Raw genomic sequence first — 8,380 nt, 5'->3', positions numbered from 1 at the left:
GCTTACAGAGTCTATGCCTCCAGCTTGAACTGGTTTATAAGCCCCTTGCTATCTAGTAGGCCTAGCGCCATAAGTTTGTGCCCTTTTCCAGCCTCTGTAGTTCCTGGAAAGCTTGGAGAGCTTTGGGAAGATACCAGGAAGGAGAGGTATGGAAGGTAGAGAAAAGTCACTTTGTTGGACCCTGCCAAGGCCAGAGCAGCTGCCAGGGGCTTATCAGGAGGAAAGTCCGCTCAAGGCCACACCTGTCCTGGTATGACCCCAACATTGACATTAAAGAAACCCTGTGATTTTGCTGGGGGTTTTAGTCTGAACTATGGGTGTCTCAGTGGGACCTTGGGTCACACAGTGACAGCACAGTAACAGTATGCCAGTGGGACCCCACACACTGGCAGCTCCAGTCCCAGGGAGCCAGACCTCAAGGTCTTTCTGTTCACTCTTCCCTGTCCTCTGCCCTTTTCCCCACTGGAGGCCAAGGCTCAGAGCCTCATGCACTCATCAGCCTTGCTCTGGGTTGGGACATCGTATGCTCGTGCCACAATGAGTTTAGGATGGGGTGAACATGTAGGGAGACAGCCACTCCTACTAATAAAGTTCACAGAATTACAAGGCTTGGACTTTGTGACATCTGATTATTCCTGCCGCTCAGACAGCCACACAAACTTCCTGCTCTTGAATAAGGCAGGAAAGGCCCCTTCACAGTGTAACCCAGCTCCTCAGGTCCAGGCCCTCTTGATGCTTAGAGCACAGCTCCTGCCTATATCCTCCTCCATCTATAAAGAGATTAAGACTTCAGTTTGTATGGAGAGACAAGAGGCTCCCCAGAGTTCAGCTAGAGGTCCTCAGCCCACAGGGAGAAATAAGATTAGCTAAGAAGTCAGAACAGATATTGCCTTGGGGGTCTTTAAAGAGCCACAGGGCCTAAGGAAGGAGGGAGCTGCCATAAATGAGATTTCTAGGTATTTCACAGGCTAAACATTAGAATCACTAACATGAGGCTATTTTGCCTGCCAGGTAACTAAGGCAGGCCCCACTTTCTTAAGACCTTAGAGCTCATTCACGTCCCAGGCTTAGTATACAACACTGTTAGATGTCAGTCTGCTATCCACAGTCCAGAGTTATCGGCTGTCAGGTGGTAAAGGTGAGATTGAGCAGTAGACAGACCTCTACTTTGATAATGGTGGAGATTAAGATAAAAAGATGGAGTGCTCACTCTGGAAAAGGTCCAGGTCAATGTCCTCATAGTCCAGGAACATGTTAACTTGAGGCAGCACCTGCCCAGGTAGTAGGACTTCCCACAGGTCCCAAAAGGTTCATGCCCAGATTCAGGTGTGTCCTCTAGAGGGTATGAGTTGTCAAAGTAAAAAGTGGGGGGAGGCCATCTTAGCAATCCACTGGCTATACACACATCTATCACCATATGGTGTACCTCGACAGAAAGAATGGAGTGTGGTCCCTGTCTAATATTTCTGAATGGCCAGCTGACCTCCACACCGCCTTGAGGAGAGCAGTCCAATTTCCATAGATAATGGTGCCACTTCTGTGACATGCCAGTTCCCACGTAGATGGTGACATGCCAGTTCCCACGTAGATGGCCATCTATTTCTGGAGTTTTAGCTCTCTCCTGACCTACTTTCACATCAGACCGGTCGTTAGTCATGTACCTGAAGCTCTGTTAGTCAGTATGGACCCTTATGTGAACCCAGCAAATAAAAAGTTATAAATAAACAATACTATAACTGAATTTTAAGGATAGGAAAGCTATATGATGTCAAGAGAAAAAATTCAGACCCGTATTCATTATGATTGTCATTAAATAGAAAAGTAATATCATACACAGATGTGTGCAAAAAAGTATCTGGGCAGACAGTCTGGACTTCCTGTACACTGGAAGCTGATATTTAGGGTACACTGTATTTATTTTCTTTTATTAACCTTTACTTTTTGCCTAAAGCTTCCTTTTTTTCTTTTTTACTTTGAATACAGATGACAGGGAACAAAAAAAAGCTATTTTTAAGTAGATTATTTTTGACAACTATTTTAGCTGAAGCCTCTTCCAAGTAAGGAGTAGCTAGGACCAGGATTACACTACCAGTGGTTTGAACTAAATAAAGACTCAGAAGTAAAAGTTTTCAAGACATGGGACATCTGGCATTGTGTTGCATGATGTCTAAGATATGAGAAGCAAAGTATCACGGTATAATAAATAGCATTATGGCATGTGTAGGAAGAGTGTGTGACAGAAACTGCACAAAGGCCAGGAGAGACGAAATGGAAAACAATTTTAAGATCCTCATTTCAATGTTGTCAACTGAAGATAAACTATTATTGATCATAGATGTAAATCACAGAGTCTAATACAACAAAAATAAAACCAAACCCCAAAGGAAATAAAATGGAATCATAGAAAAAAAAAAAAGAAAACAAAATAAAAGATAACAAAGAGCGGGTGGAACAAATAGAAAACAAAAAATATACTTCTTTAAAAATCCACCTTTCACAATCACATTAAGTATAAATGGTTTAAATGCTACAAAAAAACAATGTCATATTGGAAGTGGGGATATCGAAGGCCCAATCATCTGCTTCTTACAAACAGAAAACAAACAAAAGAAGCAAGCTAAAATTAAAGTCTGGAAGGAAAACCCTATTGTTGGTTCTAATCAAAGGAAATGAGAGTAGCTAAGGTAATGTCAAAGTGGGGAAGAGTTCAAAAGGGCACAGTAAGGATGGAGGGTTGCGGTACACTTACACAGCGGAATGCAACTGGCCTGTGAACGGGACTAAGGCTGTGCTGTGATCAGAGCTGAATCTCAGAACAGGTCTTCTTAGTGAAGGCAGAAGGACAAAAACATTGAAAGTAACAATGCATAATCACATTTCTGTAAGAGTTTTAGAAGATGAAGCCTAGTGATCAGTGACAGGGTGCGCCAGTTTGGCTGTGCTGAGATGGGTCATGAACAGGGAGGGAACTTCAAGGGACCCAAGGACCTATGGGTGATGAATAAATTTCTTATCTTGTTTATGGTGGTATTTTCTCCAGTGGAGACACATGTCAGAACACTGAATTGATGCTTTATATGGTTGATTGTATGTCAATTGCCCCTCAGTAAAGCTGTTAAATGAAAAGTGGGTGAGTGAGGAATGAGTGAGGAACTTTATATTAGTTCCACATTAAAAAAAAAAAAAAAAAAAGACCTCCACAGTCCAGTGCTATGCAGCTCCCAGTGGTCCTTGCCAGAATAAATCTCTGCTCATTCCTGTCTTAGTGTAGGGTCCAAGCCTTTACATCTTTCCTAATAAGCTATATGTACAGGAGGAAAAGAATCCATTAGGGAAAGAGGAGCCTGGGATCTGGTAGGAAAACCATAGCGTAACCTCAGCAAAGCTACTGACCGTAATTAGTGAGATGTCATATGGGATGTGCATGCTACCCTCTGAGCACCACTCCCCCTGGGATCCCTGTTCATCCTGCATAAGGACAGCTGAAGAGGCTGTCCAGACACACTGAAAGAGGAACCGGAAATCAGGCAACTGGGGTGCCCACCCTTGTTCTATTCTTTCTAGAAACTTCCTTCTCATTTTGAGTTTTTGTATGCAAATCAGAAAGTGCTGTTTCCACCTCCTGGGCCATCTCCCAGATTGTCAACTCTTGCTTCACTCAGATTATAGAACATTTTTACAACAGGGGAAATAAACGAATGTTACCTTTCACCAAATCACAGGGCACCTTATTTATTTATGGTGTACACTCCTATCTACTTCCCAGAGAAATTTCAAGCAAGTTATAAAATCAACCTCAACATAGAACAAGATAACTAAAAATAGAAAAGAAACTCGGCAGCCAGCCTCTTCTGGGGTGCCTGGGAGGTTACAGAAGACAAATACTGGAGTGGGCTCTAAGATGACGTGTGGCCACCTCATTGGGTGACCTTGCACTTCTATGAGACTCTGCTTCCGCATGCACAGCCAGGGACAATGCTGCCTCCACACATTGCTATCTCCTGAATAATCAGCACAGCAATTCCAGTCAGCACAGGGTAGGTATGGCAACTGGACAATCTGCCTTCAGGAACCGTATCTTAACTTGCAGCTGGTGACTTAACCCTACAGAATGAGACCCTTAAGGAATTGCCTCTTCTCTTAAGAAGGGTAAACTGGTAGTGCCTCTGGGAGAACCTGCATCCCCTGGCTGTCTGGGGAACAGAAGCAAGATCTTCTGCTCGGATGCCTAGCCACGCTGCAAGGAGCTCTGACTCCAGGGATCCCTTAGGTGTGAATCCCACCAAATGTCTACTCACCACCAATGATAGGGGTTCTTAGTACATGCAGAAATGTAATCAGTGTCACCGTATTACCAGTCCAATATAAGGTAATTATGTGTGGGAAAGGCCAAGTTCAACTGGGCATGGCTCCTAGATGTGTCCATGCAGAACAAGTATAAAATCTTGCTTGTGGCTGCAAATGCTCACACAAATGGCACGGTCAATATAGTGGCACATCCCTAGAATTCCAGCACCTAGGAGTCAGAGAAAGGAGGGTTTCCACAAGTTTGAGGTCAACCTGGGCTATACAGTGAGTGAGGCCAGCCAGGGATACATAGCAAGACTGTCTGAAAAGAGCCAAGTTCAGGAGCTGGGGAGATGGCTCATTCAGTAAATCCCTTGCCTTGGAAGGCATGAGAACTTCAGCACAGATCCTCATTATCCATGTGAAAACTGGTTGTACTAGCATGAGCCTGTAATGCCAGTACTCAGGAGTCCAAGTATAGGCTTGGATCTCTATGACCGGCTATCCTAGCAAGTGATCTCCAGGTTCAGTGAGAGTCCCTGTCTCAAAAATTAAGATAGGGAGGCATAAAGGGAGATATCCAATATAACCACATAACTTCTGGCCTCCACAGATGTCCATGTACACACACACACACACACACACACACACACACACACACACTCACAGGTATAGATAGCCAAAAATCAAGAACAAAACTCAAAATAACAACAAAATTCCTCATGATGTAAAGGTGAAAACAGCTCCAGGATCTGCAGTGAGAAAGAAGTGCAGGCCAAAGGAAGTTGGCCATCTGCTGGACTAGTCTGGGTCTGGGCCACTGTCCTGTGGTGGGGCAGCCTTCTCTCTTCAGAGTTTCTGGACCACCAGAAAATGGGGGTCCCAACCTCTTCAACCCCTTTAAGCCTGGCTGGTAGGAATAGGGTGGAAATGAGCACAAGACTGAACTTCATACCAGTGTGAGCATAGTTTTGAGGCCTGCACATTCAACAGTAGAATCGTGGCCAAGTCTGAGTGTGCTAACCTGCCCCTGGGCTGAGGTTTGAACCACGGGAGTCTTGGACAGGCCAGTGCTTGTTAGTCTTGGAGGAACAGGAGCCACGAAGAAGCTACAGGTCATGACTGTACCTGAGTACTAAGCCATGAGACATTCTGCAGTTTCACTACCTCTGACACCAACCTAGAAACTTGCCAGTCCTAGAAAAATCTCCAACATTAGAGTCTTGTTGAAAAGTGGCACAAGGCCTCACATAGTGACAGGAGAGGGCCAGGTAAGCCTCCACCTCAGCATGGCACCTAGAAGCACATCCTTTCTGAGCTCTGATACAGAATAGTATGCAAGAGACAGCACAGCCCAGGAAGCTACCTCAGTGTCTGCAGCTATGTTAACCATGGGGATTAATAGGGGTCAGGGGCCACAGAGAGTGAAGTTCTGAGAAGGCCTGGTCCTATTGTTTCCTCAAGCCCACAACAATAGGGAGGTGGGGCTGAGGAGGAGACAGCAGACTCTCATCCCTAGCCTGACTCACCCTTCCCAAGGGTGATTTTCTTTTCAGCTGTGGTTTCTGACTTCTAATCATTATTTCTGATAAAAAGCAAATACGGGGGGGGGGGAGGGAGAGAGGAGAGGAATGAGCACATATGATCCCAAGACAAATAAAAAATGATTAGTAGAGCAGAGTTCCCCTGAGCTCACTGTTGGTGGACCTGAACAGGTGACTGCCTGCCCCCTGCTGGCTGTGACATAGTAGAGGCCCTTGGAAGGAGAGCCATTGGTTGCCCACATGAGCAGCACACAGGTAGTTCATGATGGGGATAGACGTCTTGATAGTCTTGCTGAGAATATGGCAGGCTTTGTTGTGTATATCGAGGCAAATCTCTACCCCAGATCCAGCACTTTCATCCACAAACCCAGCCCTGCATAGACCCAACACCTGCATAGACCCAACCTTGCCCAGACTTTGGGCATGAATAGACCCCACCCTTTGCAAGCATCAGTCAAGTGAATACTTGACAAAGATTTTCTCCCATGATTTTTTTTTTCTTTTTTACTATGCAAAGACTTTTTAGTGTAGATGCAGTCCCATCTTCAATTACCGCTTCAGTTCAACTGCCCTATATAAATACATTAAAACATTTCCCTATGCTTTCCTCTAGTAATTAGTTTCTCCTCTCCTCCTCTTCCTCCTCTTCTGATGCTGATGCCAATGCTGCTTCCATTTCTTCTCTTCCCCAACCCCTTCCTTCTTTCTGTCTTAGGAACAGAATACAGGACTTAGCATATGTTAGACATTTATTTTTCCAGATGTAGCTTCTGAGTTTCAGAGCTTACGCTTTGGTATTTGATTCTTTCACTATTTATTTATTTTTGTACAAGATGCAAGATGGTGTTCAAATGTCAATCTTTTATGTATGAATGCCCAGTTTCCCTGTATCACTTGTTGAAGATCTGTTTACCGATGTATATTTGGGTGCCCTTGTTGAGATTTGGTTGGCTATAGCTTGGTGGGTTTATTCCTGGATTCTCCGTTCTGTTCCATTCCCATTCACCTCCATGCCTATTTTTATGCTATACCACACTGTTTTTGTTACTCGTTCTCTGTTATGTAGCTTGAGATCAGGTATTATGATATCTTCTGCACTGATGTTCTTACTCAGGATTGATTGTTTTGGCTATTCTGAATCTGAGTGTCTTTATAAATGTTAAAATAATTTTTCTGGCTTTATGAAGAATGCCATTGGTGCTTTGATGGGGGAGTATGTTGATTATGCAGATTTCTTTGTAGTGTATACATTTTAGCAACAGCATTGCTTCTAACTCATTAAACATGGGAACCTTTCCTTCTTTATTTTCTTTCATTGGAATTCTATAATTACCATTGTAGAGGGTCTTCACATACTTGGTTAAATTTATTCTTGGTTTTATTTTATTTACTTTTATGGATATAGTAAATGTGATTGATGTTATGACTTTTTTCTCGGCAAGTTTACTATTAGCATATAAAAACCATAGTGGTGATTGAACTCTCCCACAAGAGTGCCTGGAATGTAAACTTGTACAGCCATTGGAGGACAACACTATGAAGGCCCCCAAAACACAAAAACTAGAGAACTATCATATGATTCTACTCTCTTCCTACACATCCACAGGAAATTAAATTATCATGCTAGAGAGACACCTGTGTTTGTTGTACTATTCTCAAAGGCTAATATATGGAATCAGCCTGGGAAATATTGACATTTTCTGCAAAATACATGACGCTGCAAGACATGTTAACAGGGGAGGAGCCGGACACATGTGTGCCTATTCTTGCTTATGTGGAGCCTATACATGTCAATCTGAATATAGGAGTGTTTATTAGAGATTGGAGCAAAGGAGGGGGAATGAAGGGATTTGACCAGTGCAAATATCACTCAAAATGCCACTAACATGTATACTTAATACATGCCAATGAAAACAAAATAATTTAAGGGGACTGTGTAGTCAGGAAGAGTTGCTTCATGTTCTCAGGGCCTCTGATGACCTCAAGTAAAGGTTGGTAAGCAAGAGCCCTCAGAGGACCGCCCCCCCCCATCCTTGAAACCCCGTACTTCCCTAGCTGGGGGCTTGGGGAGCAGACCTAAGACTACCAGTAAAATGATGGTTTCTGCAGTATCTCTGATATTGTCCACTGTCCTCAAATGTTGGTATTCAGGGGGATTTAAAGGGACTGATGAGGAAGAGAACATTAGTATGGTTGCATTTAGGCTCAAGGGCAGAGGTCTCTCCCTGAGAAATCAAAGCTCAGGAGGCCAAATGCTGAAAGGTAGGAAGGAAGGGTCAAATCCCTGGGAGGACACACATCCTTGGTAGGCATACATGCCCTTCCCTCACTTCCCCTGGGACAGCTACTGCACAGGCTACATAAGACATCTCAGCACGCTTGTGCTCTGGGCTGACAGGGGAGTGAGCATGCCTGCAGCCTTCATCACAGTCACTGTGCCAAGCACAGTTCTTTATACATACACGAGCCCCCTGGGCACACTTGAGGCTGCTATTAGCAATATTATAGACAGGAAGCCCAGCTCTGTGATCCTCTATGGCCCTGTACTT

Source organism: Phodopus roborovskii, unplaced genomic scaffold (assembly GCF_943737965.1).
Source record: "Phodopus roborovskii unplaced genomic scaffold, PHOROB, whole genome shotgun sequence".
Lineage (NCBI taxonomy): Eukaryota > Metazoa > Chordata > Mammalia > Rodentia > Cricetidae > Phodopus > Phodopus roborovskii.
Note: the sequence above shows the minus strand (reverse complement) of the source record.